Below are 20,292 nucleotides of genomic sequence, written 5' to 3'. Positions count from 1 at the left end.
TATTTATTTTTTTGTTTTCTATGCAATTGTATCATTGTTGATGCTGGCTGCTTTATACATTGTTTCCTGACAGACTCCATGGCAGCAACGTGTGGGGTTAAGTCCCGCCTCCACTACCCATAGGACACTACTCCCATAAATCTTTGCTCCCTGCCCCTGGCCGTGTTCTTTTTTTGTCCTCCTCCGAAGGACCCAGAAGTGGTCTTCCTACCTGAAGATTTATCATCCCCACGATCGAGGTCGGCCGGTCTGCGACTCTGGGTCTGGAAAGTCGCATTACTCCGCTAAGCCCTAGCTATTAGCAGGGTATGGAGTGGGCAGTGGAAGAGGCGCTGTGAAGAAGCCACATGTCCTGGCCACTGGCAGGCAGGCTGCGCATTGGTCGGATAGCCAGCTATTAGCAGGTGACCTGTTTTGCCCCCTGGAAAGTCCGGTGTCATCTTACCTTATCTTCGGCCGAGTGATCGATCGTGGTGGGAGTGGTGAGAGGTTCTAAAAGTTCTTTATGGCAGCAGTTTTTGTATCTTATTATTTGTCTTCGTTTGTTTCTGTTTGTTTGTATGTGCAGGCATGGCGGCTGGTTCTTCCGCGTTCCAGCCGCCGTTCTACTTCCGGGTTTGCGTTTTCGGCCGTACTGCGCATGCGCGAACGCGGTTGAGATCGAGGCTTGGTTTCGCGCATGCGCGATAGCGGCAAAATGCCGCTGTTTCGCGCATGCGCACAGGCACGGCGGTGACATCACAGGGGCGGGCTATTTAAATGTGGAATTTGTCTGCAAGCTTTGGGAATGCTTGCGGGCTGTTGCGGTGACTTCCCCCTGCCTCTGTGTTGCATCCACTGGTAAGTGGCATTCTGGGATAGGGAGGCTATCCCTTCCCTGTCCCTTGCACTGATCCCTTGTCATCTTTTCAGCGCGTATGGATATCGCTGAGGACATGGATTCCTTACCGCCTGCTTGTGGCCAGCCCTCTCATAAAAGGTATTTCTAATGATCACCTGAAGGTCTGGTGGGGGAGGGGTATGTATCTGTTAGCTCTGTCCTGATGTCTTGTCTCTTGTGGTTTCTTGTCTTGTGTCTTTTTCAGCCCTTCCAGGTCAGAACAGCATCGCAACTCTCATAGAGGGAGCGACTCCTCCAAGTCGCATCACCGGCACTCCTCTTCCAAATCTAAACATTATGGTTCCTCCTCAAAATCAGGACACCGTAGTGAAGAAAGATCGCACTCCTCGAGGACTCAATCTAGTCACTCAGCTAGTGCTTGTTGGGGGTGCAGAGCTCTTGTACCGGCAGGAAAATCTTTATGCGATCCTTGCTATGCCAAGGCTTCTAATGAAAGGGGTGACGCGGATCAACAACTTAAAACCCTGGTGGAGAAAGTTGTTAAGGAGTCCCTCAGAAATATTGAGGGCCAGTCCTATGTTCCCCCGGCAGAGCTGCCACTTTCTCCAGGAAGGGAGACTCAGCTGCAGGATACTTGGGAATCCTCTGCGCATAGCCACCCCTCAGCTGCCATATCTGACAGTGACTCTGATAAAAGCGATCCCTGTGTGGGCTTTGATTTCGCTCTACTGCCTCCTCTGGTCAGAGCTGTTAAAGAGACACTGAACTGGGAAGATTCTGTGGCTGCTCCTTCCAAACAAAGAAAATTCTTTAAGCAATTAAAGAAGGAACGGATTAATTTTCCTTTTATTTCTGAGCTAGGTGAGATTATCACAGATGAATGGGACAAGGTGGAGAAGAAAAATTCCATGCTATCAAAGGTTTCGAAACTCTATCCTTTCAATGAAGAAGAGGTGAAGCATTTGGAGTCAGCACCGTTGGTAGACGCAGCAGTCATGCGGCTGGTGAAACATGTCACACTTCCCTTAGAGGATACCGTGTCTTTTAAGGACATTCTGGACAGACGAATTGATGCTGATTTGAAGAGAGTGTATCTCACAGCAGGAATGGCCTGTAAGCCAGCGTTGGCTCTGGCCGCTATGTCCAAAGCAATGGAGATATGGACAGATAGTGTAGATGAGACACTTAGAAATATCTCTGAAGATACAGCTAAGAGCTCGCCTATCCAAGAGCTTAGGCTGGCCTCCGCCTTTCTTGGGGAGGCCTCTATCGACATTATACGCCTGGTGGCTCGGGTGATGCTTTCTTCTGTTACGGCTAAACGGGCTCTTTGGCTCCGCCCCTGGCTGGCAGACCCAGCCTCAAAACAAGTATGGTGCCGCATCCCCTTTGTAGGGTCCTCCCTTTTCGGCAATAAGTTGGATGAGGCTATTACCCGAGCCACTGGTGGAAAGTCGGGGTTCCTCCCCCAGGACCGGCGTTTGCAAGCCCAGAGAAGGTCTTTTCCAAAGAGACAGTACCAGGAACGAGCCAGGGAAGCTCGCAGTTACAGACCAGGCCGTGAATTTTCCAGGTCCTGGAAATCAAGACAATCCTCTTTTAAAAAATCTACAAAAAGTGATTTGAAGGGAGAGAGGGAACCAACTAAATCCTTTTGAGGTTGGGCCCGCTCAGACAGGGCAGGTGGGGGCTCGTCTTTTCCACTTTCGCCATGTCTGGGCGGCCTCGATCCAAGACTTCTGGACCATCAAGACAGTCTCCTCAGGTCATGTTTGGACCTTCAAGGAATCTCCCAGACTCAGATGGGTCCCCACCTCTCTCCCAGCCTCAGACGAAAAAAGGCTAATTCTTCTAGCCTACGTGGAATCTTTGTTGGCTCAAGGCGCCATTATCCATGTTCCAGTCATTCAGCGAGGCATGGGAATCTACTCTCCTTTGTTTATGGTCCGGAAAAAGAGCGGGGCCTGGAGGCCGGTCATAGATCTAACCCACTTGAACAGTTTTATCAAAAAAGAAAAATTCAAGATGGAGTCTTTATCCACAATTCAACAATCGGTCCAAGCAGGGGACTGGATGGTCTCCATAGACCTCAAGGACGCCTATTTTCATGTCCCAGTTGCAGAAAATTACCAGCAGTATCTCCGCTTCTCCGTGGGCGAAAGCCATTTTCAGTTTACTTGCCTTCCCTTCGGGCTATCAACTTCTCCTCGTGTATTTTCAAAAGTATTGTTGGCAGTGGTAGCTCTCCTGAGAACCAAAGGGATTCGTCTACATCACTACCTAGACGACCTTCTGTTGTTGGCTCAAGACAAGGATCAACTTCTGGTACACAGGAAGCAGGTCATCTCCACCCTACAGGAATTCGGGTGGATCTTGAACTTGGAGAAGAGCCAGCTGGTCCCATCTCAGTGGCTGGTGTTCTTAGGGGCCCTATTCAACACTGTCAGAGGCACCATCTCATTGCCAGAAGAGAAGTTGTCAGTGGTCAGGGACAGAATCCGTCCAGCCCTCTCTGCCTCTCATCTCCAGGCTCTCCAGTGCCTGAAAATTATAGGCACTATGGTAGCGACAATTCCGATGGTGAGGTGGTCACAGTGGAGGATGAGGCCCTTTCAGAGGGGTTTCCTTCTTCAATGGTCAGGCAGCAAAACCCAGCTGATTCGGATCACCTTATCCATGAGGAATTCCCTTCTGTGGTGGCTCCAACGGGAAAATCTCTGCAACTGCCATTCCATTCTCCCCATCTCATGGGTCACCATAACAGATGCCAGCAACAGGGGTTGGGGCGCCCACTGTCTGGCAGAAATGGCTCAGGGCACCTGGATTCTCCCCTCCAGAGGGACGGTGTCGAACATCCTGGAGTTAAGGGCAGCCTTTCAAGCTCTGCTAGCCTTTCGGCATCTGATTTCAGGAGCCTCGGTCTCTCTCAGGCTAGACAATACCACAGCAGTGGCGTACATAAGAAGGCAAGGGGGTACCCGAAGTCTATCCCTTCTCCAGGAGGTGGAACCGATCATGACCTGGGCTCAGAGGAACTTGAAGGATCTGACAGCATCTTATGTCCCAGGGATTCAGAACGTTCAGGCAGACTTTCTTTCCCGGATACTTCTGGACAACAACGAGTGGTCTCTCCACGAGGAAGTGTTCAGCTGGATCCTGACAATGGGGTTCTCCCCAGAAGTCGACCTGTTTGCCTCCCCTTGCAACAAAAAACTAGAGAAGTATTATTCAAGGTACAGGGATCCTCAAGCCTACGGGGTGGATGCCTTGACGGAGAAATGGTGGTTCCACAAGGCCTATGCCTTTCCCCCAACTCCTATTATTCATCAGTTCCTGAGGAGACTCAGGTCAGAGACAGCAGAAGTGATAGCCATAATCCCTTATTGGCCCAACAGACCCTGGTTTCCGCTTCTGATGCTCCTCAGTGTCAGGGATCCAATTCCTTTACCATCCAGGCCAGACCTTCTGTCTCAAGGGTCGAGATTACATCCTTGCCCGGATCACCTGCGCCTAAAGGCTTGGTTTTTGAAAGGGGACGGTTGAAGGCTTTAGGCTGTCCTGAAGAAGTCATTCCCACTCTTCTTAGTGCTCGAAGAAGCAGTACTAACCGGGTATATGAGAGAATTTGGGCGAAGTTTGCAGATCACTTGTCTTCAAGATCCAGTTCCTGTAATACCCTGACAGTCCGGGACGTCTTAAGCTTCTTGCAATCGGGATTGGATATCTCCCTTTCGGTTAGTTCTCTCCGGGTCCAGGTTTCAGCAATTTCAGCCTTTTCCGGAGTCGCATGGGCCAATCATCCCTTGGTCCAACAATTCTTCAAAGGAGCAGTCAGGCTTAGGCCACAAAGGAAGCCTAGATTCCCCAAATGGGATCTTCCATTGGTTCTAGATTTCTTCTCTCAACTTGACAGAACGCTCTCAATCAGAGAATTAACCCTTAAAACCTCTTTTCTGGTAGCCATAACCTCGGCGAAGAGAATCTCCGAAATTCAGTCTCTAGGTGCAAAGGAACCTTTTCTCACCTTCTTTCCAGATAGGGTGGTCCTAATTCCGATGTTGGGGACAAATCCCAAGGTGACCTCTGTTTTCCATGAAAACCAGGAAATCACTCTTCCTACCTTCAATTCTGCTGGAAGTCAAGATCCACATCCACTCGATTTGGGAGTTACTCTAAAACAATATCTGGATATTACAGCTTCTTTTCGTCAATCTGACTTCCTCTTCGTGCTATTTAACGGGAAAAGTAGAGGCGCCAAGGCCTCCGTTAGATCCATCGCTGCTTGGGTGGTTCAAGCAATTCAATGGGCTTATAGAGAGAAGGGCTTGGCTCTTCCTGAGGCGGTTACAGCTCACTCTACCAGAAGTCTCTCAACCTCATGGGCGGCTTCACGCCACGTTGCACCTGATGTAATCTGCAGAGCGGCCTCCTGGTCTTCTATTCATACTTTCATGTCTCACTATTGTGTTGAGCCAGCTTCTTTATCCTCTGTTGATTTTGGTTTGAAAGTCCTGTCGGCCGACAGTGTTAAATAAATCTTTTGTTCAGCATTTTTTGCCCACCCGGGTGTGTTTGGCGAGTTATTTCCCACACGTTGCTGCCATGGAGTCTGTCAGGAAAATGGAAAATTCCTATCAAAATACTTACCGTAATTTTCCTTTCCTGATGGACTCCATGGCAGCAGGAGTTCCCTCCCAAAATGGCTGGAGTAGGCTAGTTACCGAACACGGCCAGGGGCAGGGAGCAAAGATTTATGGGAGTAGTGTCCTATGGGTAGTGGAGGCGGGACTTAACCCCACACGTTGCTGCCATGGAGTCCATCAGGAAAGGAAAATTACGGTAAGTATTTTGATAGGAATTTTCCATTTTCTATTTGGTAGTGCAATTATATATATATATATATATATATATATATATATATATATATATATATATATATTGGGAATTAAAATAACATTATAAAAATGCCAGTAGCTTTGCAGTGAGTTTTTCAACTTCTTTCCACTTTTTCTCAAATCGCCTTTCAGGACAACCCCGGAGAGAGTGTAGCTCCACCTTGCAATCAGGAAACACATGCCCACTTTAAAAACACCTCCTCCTCCTCCATGGCTTCAGTTATTGTGTTTCCTCCTTGGAGGAAGCATGTGCCTGAACCAGGGAGAGCTACACTCTCTGCAGGGGAGTAAGGCTTACCTTTTGTTGCAGGTTGTTTCTCTTTGACCCCCAGCAGCATCTCCACGGGGAGAGGACTCCTGGAGCTCCTGGTCCCGCCATCTCACGGGAGTAAGGACCCTCGGAGTGCCGGCGTCGGGTGCCCGGTGTCCGCTTGTTAGCGCAGGGAGGGCTCTGTTGCTGGCGGAGGCCGCTGCAGGTCAGCGGCATGGCTCCGTTTTCGGCGCCGGGTCCCGGGCGGCGACGGCGTCGTTCACGGTGACGCGCGGGCGCTCTGAGGGGGCGTGGCGCCGTGGTTCAGCGCCTGGAACGCAGGGGTCATGGGGCGGGTCAGGTGACCGTGTGCTTCCGCTTCCGGCCGGCCTTGATGACGCGGCGGCCGGGAAAATTTAAAATGAGAGCTGTTTGTAAAATAGCTGCCTCACTCAAACGATGGAAGAGTGCAAGCCAGCTATGGCGGAGACAGGCGCCCCCAGCACCGGTCCAGCCCAGGTACGTAAGGTGCACTGGCACCCTCTGCTTTACTGTGGGTATGTCTTTGTTTGTTCCCCCCTCTTGGGGGCCTGTCGCTGCAGGTCAGAGGTGGACTTCGCTCTGACCTTTTGCAGCCTAGTTCTGGGGTCTCACTAGTAGGTCTGTTTGGTGGTGGGTCTCTGCACTGGCTTGGTGTTAAGCAACTGGTTGTTGAGAGCTTTTAGTGAATTAAACCTGTATGTCGTTTCAGGAAAAATCACTAGGAAAAGCTAGACCAGGTCAGAGAAAATGTCCTTCTTGCAAAACCCCCCTCAGAGATTCATGGCAGAAGGCAATGTGCAGAAATTGTATCAGAGAATTGGTGGAAGAGGAAACATCTCAACAATATAAGGATTTGTTTTCTTCGGTTAAAGAGCTGACAAACTCTTTGAGTTCAGTCAAGTCCATCCTGATACAAAACCCTCCCGCACAGACCGAGCCTCAGAACTTACCGCCCAGCCCCAGGGCGTCGTCATCCAGACAGGTGGAAACTGAAGAGTCTGGAGACGAAGGGGGTAGTACTCTCATCTCCTTCAGGGATTCTGAGGAGGAGGAAGAGGAAGAAGATAGCAGGGGCTCCAAATTCAAGCTATCACTAGAGGAAGTAGATGATATTTTAAGAGCAATCTACACTACTCTAGAAATTCAGGAAGAAAAAGTACAACTGTCAGTTCATGACAAAATGTACCAGGGGTTGGACGAAACAAAACGGCGAGTTTTTCCTGTCCACAGGGTCCTCTCAGACTCAGTGAGAAAGGAGTGGAAGGACCCAGAAAAAGCCCCTTTCTTCTCTAAAGCTCTCAAAAGAAGGTTTCCCTTCGAAGATAAGGACTCAGAGGTTTGGAACAAGAAACCCAGAGTCGATGCAGCTTTCTCGCAGGTATCCAGACGAACGGATCTAGCCTTTGAAGATATGGGGATCCTTAAAGACCCAATGGACAAAAAAGCTGACTCCATCCTTAAAAAAGCTTGGGATGCTGCGTCAGTCAGTCTAAAACCAGCAATGGCAGCTACGGTGGTGGCCAGGAATCTGGAATGTTGGGTAGAGAAGCTGAAGAGCCATATTGAGGCGGGGACACCCCGCAAGGATCTCTTAGAGTCCTTTCCACTGATCCTGATTGCAGTCAAATACATGGCGGATGCATCAGCAGAATCAGTTAAACTGGCCGCTAGGTCTTCGGCTCTTGTAAATTCAGCCAGGAGAGCAGTTTGGCTGAAAACATGGTCTGGGGACACTGCCTCTAAGGTCAAGCTGTGTGGTCTTCCCTTCTCGGGTGACTTGCTCTTTGGTCCTGATTTAGAGTCTGTGCTGGATAGAACAGCCGATAAAAAGAAGGCTTTTCCAGTTAAGAAAAAGCAGATTGCTAAAAAGAATTTTCGTGCTTTTCAGCAGTCCCATAAAAAAGACCAGGAGCACAAGAGCAGATGGGGTTCACAGAAGGGCAAAGGCAGGGGTGGAGTCCTCTTTAGATCTCCCCCAGAGCAGTCCCCTAAGAACAAGTGACAATATCTCCCCAGTGGGGGGGAGACTGTCAGCTTTTCGCGAACAATGGGACAGGCTGTCTCCAAATCTGTTCGTGAAGAGCGTTGTCGATCAGGGGTACAGGTTGGAGTTTTCAGAACTACCCCCGAGCAGGTTTTATGTGACAACATTGCCAAGGGATCAGGAGAAGGCCTCTGCAATGAAGCTGATACAGCAAGAGGTTCTGATTCAAGTCCCAGTAAACCAGCAGGGCGGGGGTTTTTATTCACATATTTTTCTGGTGAAAAAACCCTCAGGGAAGTACCGTCTAATCCTGAATCTGAAATTCCTGAACAGGTTCATTCGGTACAAACATTTCAGGATGGATACAATTTTCTCCATCACAAAGCTGTTGACCCCAGAATGCTTCATGGCATCCCTGGACCTAAGGGATGCCTACCTTCATATACCAATTCATCAGGCATCGCAGCAGTTCCTGCGCCTGGCATTGAAGGTAGGGAGTTCGGTATGGCACCTCCAATTCAGGGCTCTGCCGTTCGGACTCTCGTCCTCTCCCAGGGTCTTTACGAAGATTATGGCAGAGGCTTTGGAACCCCTGAAATTGAAGGGGATTCCAGTTGTTCCTTATCTGGACGACCTTTTGTTTTTTGCAGACTCCAGGGAGCAGGTCCTAGTCAATCTCCAGAGGGCCCAGTCTCACCTCGAGGGCCTGGGATGGCTTCTAAACCTAGAGAAGTCAATCCTGACCCCCTCACAGGAAATGAAATTTCTGGGGTATACATTAAATTCGATTCTCCAGAAAGTTTTCCTGCCGTTGGAAAAACAGGAAAAGTTACAGCTAGCTGTACAGCGGATACAGAGCAACCAGACAGTCTCAGTCAGGATGGCTATGGCAGTTCTGGGCCTGCTTACGGCAGCAATCCCGGCTGTTCAGTGGGCCAGGTTCCATTCCAGACCCCTTCAGAGGGAGGTTCTGTCAAGCTGGTCCCATCAGGATCCTTTGGAAAAACAGCTAAAAATTTCGTCAAAGACGAAAAGGGCTCTTTGGTGGTGGAGAGACCAGGCAAACCTCTCAAGGGGCCTGGTGTGGACCTTTCCTGTGGACAAGCGCCTTACTACAGACGCAAGTGCCTGGGGCTGGGGAGCCCATCTGGATGGTCAGACATCTCAGGGGGTCTGGTCCAAACAGGAAGCTCAAAGATCATCCAACTGGAGGGAGTTGAAGGCGATCTTTCTGGGTTTAGTGGCATTTCAGCAGAGTTTGAGAGGCCACCATGTTCAGGTGTTGTCAGACAACACAACAGCGGTTACCTACATTATGAAGCAAGGGGGAACCAGAAGCAGGAGCTTGATGGAGCTGGCCAATCTGTTGTTAGCCTGGGCAGAACAGAACACAGCCTCACTATCGGCAGTGCATCTGAAGGGCTCTCAGAATTTGTTTGCGGACCTCCTAAGCAGGCGCAAATTGCTAGAGGCAGAATGGAGTCTGAATCAGGAAGTGTTCCTGATGATCTCCGAGGCCTGGGGGGTTCCTCAGGTAGACCTTTTTGCCAGCCAGCAGAACTCAAAGGTGGACAGATTCTTTTCTCTTCACCGAGGAGATGCAGCAATAGGGTTGGATGCATTCGCTCACCCCTGGCATTACCAGCTGTGCTATGCCTTTCCCCCCTTTCCTCTAATTCCACTAGTACTGAGGAAATTCAGGGAAGAAAGGACAGACTTAATACTAGTCACTCCTTTTTGGCCAAAAAGACCCTGGTTCGCGGGTCTTCGAAACCTAGCCTCGAAGCCCCCATGGAGGTTACCACTCAGAAAAGATCTGTTATCCCAGGGGACAGTAAGTCATCCAGAAGTGGAACTCCTGCAGCTAACCGCCTGGTTTCTGAGGAGGACCTGTTAAAGGCTAAAGGTCTCTCAGATAAAGTAGTAAAGACCCTGCTGTCCAGTAGGAAGGCAGTTACACAGGCAATTTACATGAAGGTCTGGAAAAAGTTCAACTCCTGGTGCAGTTCTAGAGAACTCAAGGTCAAGAGCACGGTGTCAGTCTTGGAGTTTCTCCATGAAGGAATGGAGAAGGGTCTCGCAGCCAGTACCCTGAAGACTCAGGTGGCTGCCTTATCAGTTTTCTTTGAAAAGACTTTAAAGAAACTTTAATTTCTAGATTTTTTAGGGCTCTTGCTCGAAATAGACCAGTAGCCCTTAAAGACTTTCCCAGTTGGGATTTGTCTACAGTTTTACAGGGTCTCTCGGGAGCACCGTTTGAACCCTTACAGGAAGCTTCTTTGCAGAAGGTGGTTTTAAAAACAATCTTTTTGGTGGCCATCACCTCGGCCAGGAGAGTCAGCGAGCTCCAAGCTCTAGCTATTACAGAACCCTTCCTTAGAATTTATCAGGACAGGGTGGTACTGAGGACGGATCCAGCATTCCTACCGAAAGTATCCTCAACTTTCCATCGATCACAGGAAATAGTGTTACCTACATTCTCTGCAAGCCCAGTAAATGCAGGAGAGGAAGTTTTTCACACATTGGATGTGAGAAGATGTCTTTTACAGTTTCTGAAAGTTACTAAAGAATTTAGAAAATCAAACGCCCTCTTTGTGATATTTTCTGGATCACGCAAGGGGGAGAAAGCTTCTAAAAGTACGCTGGGTAGGTGGCTTAAGTTGGCTATAACAGAAGCCTATAAAGCAAAAGGAGAAATACCTCCCTCAGGTATTGCTGCCCACTCTACTAGATCCACGGCAGTTTCCTGGGCTGAAAGGGCCGGTGCCACGCCTGAACAAATCTGCAAGGCTGCCACTTGGTCCAGTTATTCGACATTTCTCCGGCATTACCGGTTAGATCTACTGTCTGCAGCAGATCAGGCCTTCGGCAGGAAGGTACTGCAGGCAGTAGTCCCGCCCTAGGGTAAGTTTCTCGGTTATCCTCTCCGGGGTTGTCCTGAAAGGCGATTTGAGAAAGACTCAGTTAGACTTACCGGTGACGGTATTTCTAAGAGCCTTTCAGGACAACCGTTACTTCCCTCCCTAGGTTATGCTTAGTAAATGTATTAAGTTCTACCATGGTGTTGTGCTTTCTGTGCTTTGTTTTCCAGCGTCGGAAGGCCACAATAACTGAAGCCATGGAGGAGGAGGAGGTGTTTTTAAAGTGGGCATGTGTTTCCTGATTGCAAGGTGGAGCTACACTCTCTCCGGGGTTGTCCTGAAAGGCTCTTAGAAATACCGTCACCGGTAAGTCTAACTGAGTCTTTTCAACGTTTTTGCAATATCATTTTTTAGAGTTCATTAGCGTTTTTAGCATTTTTCCACGTAAGCATTTTTTTAGTGTTTTTTTGTTTTTTTTTTTGAAGAAAAATAAATAAATAAAATTTAATGGATCAAAAACGTTCTTTGGTGAGCAACATTTTTGAGCATTTATCAACGTTTATCAGCGTTAGAATGTTTTTAGGCCTTATGCGCACTGGACCTTTTTGGACGTTTTTACAGCCGCTGTTTTTGGCATTAGATGTTTTTTTCTAGTCATTAAACTCTCCATCATGTTATCCTATGTATCCATGAACACATAGGCTTGTTATCAGCAGTTTTGGGCAGTGGTGTTTTTGAGCAGTAAAAAAAATTCCCAAACTAGTGGGTTCTAAGAGACGTTTTTCAGCTGTAAAAACGCTTGAACGCTGATAAACATCGATAAATGCTCAAAAACGTTACTCACCAGCGTTTAACGTTTTTGATCCATTGAAAAAAAAAAAAAAAAAATGTTCTTCAAAAAAAATAAAACGCTTACACAGAAAAACGCTAAAAAAACGCTAATAAACATTATTGCAAAAACTTTGAAAAAAGCTGAAAAAAACTCACTGCAAAGCTACTGCCGTTTTTATAACGTTATTTTAACGTACAGTGTGCATGAGGCCTTACAGCTGAAAAACGTCTCTTAGAAACCACTAGTTTTGGGGTTTTTTTACTGTTAAAAAACACCACAGCCCAAAACTGCTGATAACATCCTATTACAGGAGATCACACTCACTTGTGGCTTAATACCCAGCCCGGGCCTTTTGAGAGATGGAATGGTGATCCCAGCATCTTCACAGAATGTAATGTTTCAGGGGCACGTGTTGCCCATTGATCCCCAAAAAGACATAAAAGCTTCCATAGTGTAAAATCCTAGGTTACTTTATTTAAGAAAGTATTGCACTTGCAGTTAAAACTATAAGAGATTGCAGTATAAACGAGCCGGCCGGCTCTCGATAGCAGCCCGTCACTCCGAGACGAACGTGGTGACGTCAGCACGTCGCTCCTTCCTATACGTTTGTGTTACCTAAATATCACTATAGTGTATTTCTTTTACTTAAATTATATGCTTTATAAGCCATTGCGCTGACATTTAAAAAAAGAATGGAGCTGCCGCTATCTTATTCTCTAGGGTTTCAGCTTTCAGAAAATACATAATGTTTTGGGCGTTTTACATAATCTTCAAGCATAAAAAGTTTTTTTTTTTTAAATAAACAATTGTACGGAATATACAAAACTGGTAGCAGAAGAGTTAACTGGATTAGTCAGATCCTTGTGTCCTTGTGACAGAACTGCATGACTAAATGAATGCTTGTGTGCCCATAAGAGCTATGGCAGCACAGGTCAGGGGTGTCCCTGCTTTGTATCAGCCCAGGCCCTGAGCCTTCCCAGCTAGCTGTGCTAGATAAATCATAGCTCTGCAGCACCACCTGGTGGACGTTTCACTTATTGCAAGCCAGGCCGCACAATGCTGAGCAGGCTTCACGTGCAGCTCATCATATGACAGGCGGTGTGGAGATTTAGGGAAGTGAGATCTCTGCAGGGCTTCCTCTTTCCTCTGTGTGTATGGCCGGCTGTGTGCTCTGTGATCCACGCTGATTATCCCTGCCAGGCTGCAGGTAAGTGGTGACAACATGGTGTGCTGGGACAGGGTGAGCTGTGCTGCTTCCGGTGTGTTCCCATACAGTCATCTGCCACTTCCTGTAACATTACACTGTAGTCACAGTACAGGAGGATGTCCCCCCATCTCTGCCTAATCATATCAGATTACAGTAGACAATACACTCTCATTGCAAACTTAAAACAGTAGCAAAGAGCAAAACAACATGTATTGCAGCTCAGCAATCCTTAGATGTGGTGGCTGCATTAGATTTCTATTTTCCCTTTACTTTCACTTGTGATCTGACCAGTGACACGCTCCCTGTCTTATGCTGGGTGTAGATGGATCGGAATTGGTCTGGTTCAGCTGTGATTGGCGGGATTTCAATCCACGTGCCCCTGATCATTTCATTGGCTTCAAGGGACATGCTGGGAAATATCTGTCAATCAGCAAGTGCAGCCGCTGATTGGTGTATCATTGCCGGTTCACACTCTGTTGTGTGGGACTCGAATGCAATCTGGAACAGGAATCTCCCCACATTCCTGTTCAAATCGCATGCAATTCTTCAGCAGTGCGATTTGAGACATAATTTTGTGTGGCTCCAATCGCACCACAGAATCCACACCAAAAAAATGCAAATTGCACTGAGTTTTGAGAACCGATTTTTGGGGTGTTGTTAACCTAACATACACGCCTGCAGCGGTTTGCATGAATTGGGTGCGATTTGGATGGAGTCCGCACATTATTTGCACTGCATCCATGTGATCTGAGACAGAGGAGGGCCCTGCTGTTGGAATAGAAGGTCCCAGCTGGGGGGTGGGGAATTCCGCTATCTAACTTACCTTTTTTATGGCCAGCTTTAGGCTGTCTCCACTGTGGACAAAACCACAAAGGAGACACCCTTGGACGGTGGAGTTGTCAATCAAGGGGGACATGAGAGGAAGTTCTGCTTGCTGGCTTGCATCCTCTCCTCCTCCTCCTCCACTGCAATATTTTGGCACTTTTTTTTGGGCGAGGTTAGCGGGTACCTGGTTTTGACAGGTACCCGCTCCCGGCCCAGATAACCGTGGCCTTTGCCCCGCCGTCTTCTGAGACACTTCACAGAAGACTACGGGACCATTCACAAGGCACAGCACGGCTCCCGCATGCGCTGTAGGAAACCGGCTATGATGCCACAAGGCTTTACTTCCTACTTTCCTTATGGGATGCCAATGCCTGAACCCGAAGCTAATTGATAAATTGGTTCAGGTGAGGGCATCTCTGTATTTGTAGCTAATTTTTTTTTTTTTTTTTTTAGAATGATTGGTTGATTATGTTTGTTAGTATACTTCGTGATCATATGGAAATACTATAGATACCACGCATGGTTGGAAGCAAAGAATAACCTGGAAGACGTTACTATGTAGCTATATTTGCCTACATTTGTCTGTTGTCTGCCAATTTTTGTACCGGTTTATCATTCTTGAACAAATACAAAAAGATTTCCAAGCTCAAACTTGCCAACCAGCGACCAACCAAATTAACCCGTCTAACAATATGCATTAAAGTGGTTGTAAACCCTTACAAACCACTTTGACCTACAGGTAAGCCTAGATTAAGGCTTACCTGTAGGTCCAAGAAATATCTCCTAAACCTTTACGGTTTAGGAGATATTTGGCCGAAGACAGGCACCGCTGTCTACGGTGCATGCGCCGTAGACAGCGGCGCGCAGGCGCACCGAGCGCGGTATTTCCAACAACGGAGCTGCCGCACGTGTTGGCTCCCGTGCGCATGCGCAGGAATGATGTCATCGCGGAGCTGCGAGACCCCACCGAAAAGATGGATGCGCCGGACTACAGGGGACAGTGGTGACATCGCTAGCTCCTGTGTCAGGTAAGTGACACATAATGGACTACTATGCGATGCATAGTAGTCCATTATGCTTTGCCTTTGCAGGGAATGAAAGGGAATGAAAGAGGAAGTAAACGCACGGGAGCCGCCACTAGCGGCATGTCGCTGTTGACCGCGGCGCGCTCAGTGCTCGGCGCGCCGCTGTCTACGGCGCATGTGCCGTAGACAGCGGTGCCTGTCTTTCGGCAAATATCTCCTAAACCGTGTAGGTTTAGGAGATAGTTCTTAGACCTACTGGTAAGCCTTAATCTAGGCTTACCTGTAGGTCAAAGTGTGTTATAAGGGTTTACAACCACTTTAAGAAACGTCTGACCTTTTTTTTTTAACAAGGGTTTTGCCACCAAGTACTAAGTCATGTTTTGTGAAGGGTTCACATACTTAACTTATTAAAATGCAAATCCATTTATAACTTTTGCAATTTTCTAGATATTTTTGTTCTGCCTCTCACTGTTAAAATAAACCTACTATTAAAATTTATTATAGATTGCTCATTTCTTTTCCCTCGCTGTACACGCGTAAGCTACAGGCTCCATCAAGACACCTTGTTTTCTGTAGTCCCTAACTCGAACTTCAGTGAGTCTCCACAATGAGAGCACATGCATTTTAATGGAAAGGTAGATGGACCTGGAAGGAGCCCACCCCTCCTTAAAGGTACAGGGGCGCACTGAACACATAGAACTATGGCAGCAAAGATGTCAGTGCATTGCCTGACCAATATATTAACAATGGCCACTGCCCCCACTAATAACTGGTCTATGCAGCAAGGAGCACTGGAAGGGCGATGTAGGTGAAAAGAATACAAAGAGATTGGAAAGTTTGAGCTTGGCAATCAGCCAGCGACCAACCAACCAAATTGATGTGTGCTTCCTGTATCACGCTGGCTTGTGTCACAGGTGGAGTACATTTGGTATCCCTCCTCTTGTGACAGGAGCCGGCGCTATACAGGAAGCATTGGCTCTGCTTTCTCTAGTGCTAGCTCTGTTCTTCACACTGATGCTTGGGGATAGCGGGTCGGGAACCCACATCAGCGGGCCAGCGGTTGGGCACCCCTGCCATACACCATCCCTACCTCCTCAGGTTCCCCTTGTACTTGCCTGCGGGGATGCTGAGCTGTCAGTTCTCACACAGCTGGTCCAGTAGTTTGAGGAATTGAATTTTCTCTTTTCTCCTTCTCTGCCAGTACTCTCTGAACAGTCCATGTCGATCCTGATTGGTTAGCACTGTCAGTGTTGATCGTTGACCAATCAATTGATATGGTATGTGCAGGAAACGCTGATGGAGAAGAGCAGGGATTTCAGTAACTAACTGGGCTTTCACACTGCCATGCCCATAGCGTCGGCAGCAAAACCCTGCGTTTTACCGTTTGGATTTGCAGCGCATTCCGGCCTCTAGCGGGGCGCTTTTACTGCCCGCTAGTGGCCGAGAAAGGGTTAAAACCGCTCGCAATAGCAGCGTTTTGCCAGCGGTATTGCAGCGCTGCCCCATTGATTTCAATGGGGAGCAGCGGTGGAGGAGCGGTAAACACACCACTCCTCCACAGCTCCAAAGAAGCTGCTGGCAGGACTTTTCCCGACGTCCTGCCAGCGCACCGCTCCGGTGTGAAAGCCACTGGCGACAATGGTGCAGCAGTTTGAGGGCGGATTGCAGGTGCTATTTCTAACGCTATAGTGCCTGCAAAACGCCCTCGGTGTGAAAGGGGTCTTAAATTAAGTACAGGAGACACCAAGGAGGTGGGGGGGGGGGGGGAGGGGCGCGGTGATGTATGGTGTTAGTTCACCCTTACATCTTTTTCTATAAAGGTGCACTAACTGCATCAACCAACCAGGAGAGAAAACTACTGATTTGTTTTGTATCAATCGGCAGCACTGAGATGCTTTGTTCAGGAATACGGTCCTATTGATCAGATTCTGAGATTACATGGTGAAAACTGAAATCTGATCAAAAATCCTATTTTAAAATGGAACTAAAGGCAAATTTTATTTTTATTTTTTCATTGGGATTGTGTAAAGCAGGGGTGTCAAACTCAATTTTGTCGAGGGCCGCATTAGCAGTGTGGTTGCCCTCAAAGGGGCTGTTGTATTTGGTTCGCACTACATACAGAGTGCAGGATTATGCTGCATACAGAGGGCAGGGATTCAGGGGTGCGCTATGTACAGTGTGGATGAATTCAGGGGTGTGCTGCGTACAGAGATTCAGGGGTGTGAGCTACGTACAGAGTGCAGGGAGTGAGGGGTGTGCTAAGTACAGAGTGCAGGATGGCGCCCCAAGTCTCCTCACAGCTGTGCTCTCGTCTACCTTCCTACCTGGCCCAGCTCTGGTACCTCTCTGTATAGGCAGCTCCCTTCAGAGAGAGAGAGAGAGAGAGAGAGAGATCGCTCTACCACTATGCTGACTGTGCTAAAAAAAGCCGATGTTGCTGGAGGGACTGGGGAAGCGAGAGGGCGGAGATGGGGCTGAGACAAAGGTGGGGTGGAGAGAGAGTGGCATCTGAGGCAGGGGTAGAGGTGGCGACAGCACGGAGGGGGAGATGTTTACTCTTGTTCTCATGGAGACTGACCGGCCGCGCATGCGCTAATACAATTCATCGCCGCTTGTGGGACTGAGGGGGGGGGGGATGTTTTCCCTTGTTGTCTGGGACACCTGGAAGAGAAAAACTAAGCGGTGAAAAAGATGTAGAGGCCGGAGGCTGCTGTATGGGCCACATGACAATGCCTGGCGGGCCAGATTCGGCCCGCGGGCCTTGTTTGCCACCTGTGGTGTAAAGGGAGGTTTATAACTCCTCCTGTTTTGTGTTTTTGTTTTGTTTTTTTTCTGTGTCCCTTTTAGGTGATTTCTCTTAATTTCCTGTCCCATAGCCAAAACAGGAAGTGTGAGAGAATCCCTGGTTGTCACCAGAACTGGTGTCCCCATTGGAAGATTTTCCTTCTATTTAATTTATTCTGGGGATGACCCAGGGACAAATTAGGGGCTTGTGTTCACTTTCACTGATACCATGACAAATAAGATGAATCTCTCTCTATTTGGGGTGAAGGTGGACAGGAGAGGTTGTGACCTAAAGATCTTCACCTCATCCAATGAGGGAATGCCTTGAATTCTATGAAAAAAAAAAATGTGTGGTGTTCTGGAGATGGTGGCAGTGCAGAGAGAGCGACCCCCATGAGGTCAGTGTGTACAGGGAAGCTGCTTGGCACAGGAACTGGAAAACTGTGGCTATCATTGTCGTCTACAACAGGGATTGTCAGCTTCCCTAGCAGCCCCCCAGGTATGGTGTATATACAGACTTCCATTTTACCAAGCTGAACCAACGTAATAATACATGTCATACCTGGAGATCGTCTTTATGAATGTCACCCTGGCGAAATGCCATAGTTTGTGAGGATGATCTAAAGGGCCAGGGTTTCCCAACTAGTGTTCCTCCAGAGGTTGCTATGGGTTCCTTAAGCAATTTCTGCCTCTCAGATAAGTTCCCACTGACACTATTGATCTCTTTTGCTATCTGTAAGGGGTAAATTCTTCCTAATGACCACGGATCAGTCCTCCCACTGACCATCACACTAATGTATCTTGAGTGGTGGCTATACCGTATTTATCGGCATATAACCTGCACCCCAAGTTTATGAGGGAATATTAAGGAAAAAAAACTTGCATTTAAATGCCCATCAATGCAGCCTTATCGATGTCCATCATTGCAGCCTTGTCCAGTGTCCATCTGCAGCCATTGCTAGTCTAGTTGCATTGCCCTGATTTAAAATTGCCGCCGACTGAGTGGAGAGGAGTGAGCGGAGCCGAGTGTACTTCAGCTAGACTCGGCTCTGCTCAGTCAGGGGCGGGACTGCGAGAAGAGCCGAGTCTAGCCAAAGTACACTCGGCTTTCTGTATCTCGGCTCTGCTTGCTCCTTTGTTCAGAATCGGCAGGGATTGGCGAATAACACGCACCCACGATTTTCTCCGATTTTAAGGTGGGGAAAAGGTGCGTGTTATACGCCGATAAATACGGTAGTCATATTTTTTTATTTTTTTTTATCTGTGGTTCCCTGAGACCAGAAAGTTATTTCAAGGGTTCCCCTGTGTTGAAAAGGTTGAGCAATTTAAAGTATGCCAAGTATGGAGAAGTGAAAATTGGTGTTCGTACAGATGGCGATTTCCTGTGGTTAGTGTGGAGGAGGCCTGATAGGAGATCACTAAGCATATCGGCTGAAGGAAGTTGCTGACCTCCATAGGATGAGACCATGTACTGTAACTGGGTCAGGTGATTCTCAGGGCTTCTGTCATTAACATCTTGCAGACACATGGCTGGGGAAAGGGGGACTTGGCTCATATGGTCCTAATGAGTACCAAAATCCAAACTGAAGCTGGGCCAAAACTGAACCTAAAAAATGATGGATAAAAGTACAGGAAAATCAAGTCTTTTAAATGCTTAGGCCTTATTCACACAGGGCATACTATGACATATGCTTTGTAAGGGTTGTGTTTACCCACATGGGGAAGAACAGGGGTTTTGTGTGTTATTCACTTGCAGTATGCCTGCATATGAGCATACTAGAAAATGTTACTACTCCATGATAGTTAATTCCCCAGTACACCCCGTCCCTCCTTGTATGTCATTGCCCCCTTTTTGTGAGTCTCTAATAACAGCATGTACTGTCCCAGCTCCTCCAAACCCTCCCTTTTTATCTTTCTACATATTTTTTCATGTACCTGTCGGAGGAGCGATGGGGAATTATATAGAGCAGCGGTCCCCAACATTTTTGGCACCAGGGATCGGCTGCGTGGAAGAAAACTTTGCATAGGCCCAGCGGGGGTGTGGGTGTTTGGCACGCTGGTGTATGCAATTTTTAGCAGGCAATGGCTGGTGTTAGCACTTCAACCATCATAGCACCATGGTTGATATGGTGTCAGGATGATTGATGTGCATTATTTATATTCTTACAATGTAATAGTTCAACTCATCATAATGTTGAATCGGTGTGAGCCCTGAGTGTGTCATTTGTCATGTTGCTTGCCACCATATGCAGTTTGTCACTTGCCATGTCACCAGCTGTGGATTGTTGCTGCATTAGTGGCAGCACTGGTCCATTGAGCATGGAGGCAGGCAGGTGATGGGTTCTGAGTAAGGGAGACCAGCTATGATGCGGGGCGGGCACTGAGAGATTTCATCTCTCTGCTCGCCCACCGCACCTCAAATTGTAGCCGCCCGGGTGTGAGGGCAGAAAAGCAGTGATGTGGGCGCTGAGCGATGTAATCTCTCTGCTCGTCCACTGCTGCACCTCTGACAGTAAAGCCCTCGCGGAAAACAGGCCCACGGGTTGGGGAATTGAGTGACAGCTCTGGGTCCATTGGGGTTGCTGACATTACATCCAAGATGGCGGCCCCCATCAGCAGTCCCCGAGCTTTTGCATGGAGAAATCTCATCAATGCACCACAGAGGGCAAAATTGAGAAATAAAAAAAAATTATAGACCTCCCCAGTCCTCCTTTTTAAAGCTGTAATAAACCCATTAAAAAAAATG

The 20,292-nt window shown here is 48.0% G+C and overlaps 1 protein-coding gene across 2 annotated transcripts in view; it reads left to right on the top strand.

Moving 5' to 3' along the window:
- Window positions 1–12,742: 12,742 nt before the first annotated feature.
- Window positions 12,743–20,292, top strand: part of CPVL (carboxypeptidase vitellogenic like) — a 159,367-nt gene continuing 151,817 nt past the window's right edge. Inside the window, exon 1 of one of the 2 annotated variants that reach the window (XM_077491358.1) lies at window positions 12,743–12,912. The gene's annotated coding sequence lies outside the window, so the exon portion shown is untranslated. The remainder of the gene's footprint in view (window positions 12,913–20,292) is intronic. The other variant, XM_077491357.1, reaches the window with a different exon arrangement.

Source organism: Lithobates pipiens, unplaced genomic scaffold (genome assembly GCF_037356315.1).
Source record: "Lithobates pipiens isolate NorthernLeopardFrog02 unplaced genomic scaffold, aLitPip1_a1.2 Scaffold_19, whole genome shotgun sequence".
NCBI lineage: Eukaryota > Metazoa > Chordata > Amphibia > Anura > Ranidae > Lithobates > Lithobates pipiens.
This window is presented reverse-complemented; position numbering and strand designations above follow the sequence as displayed.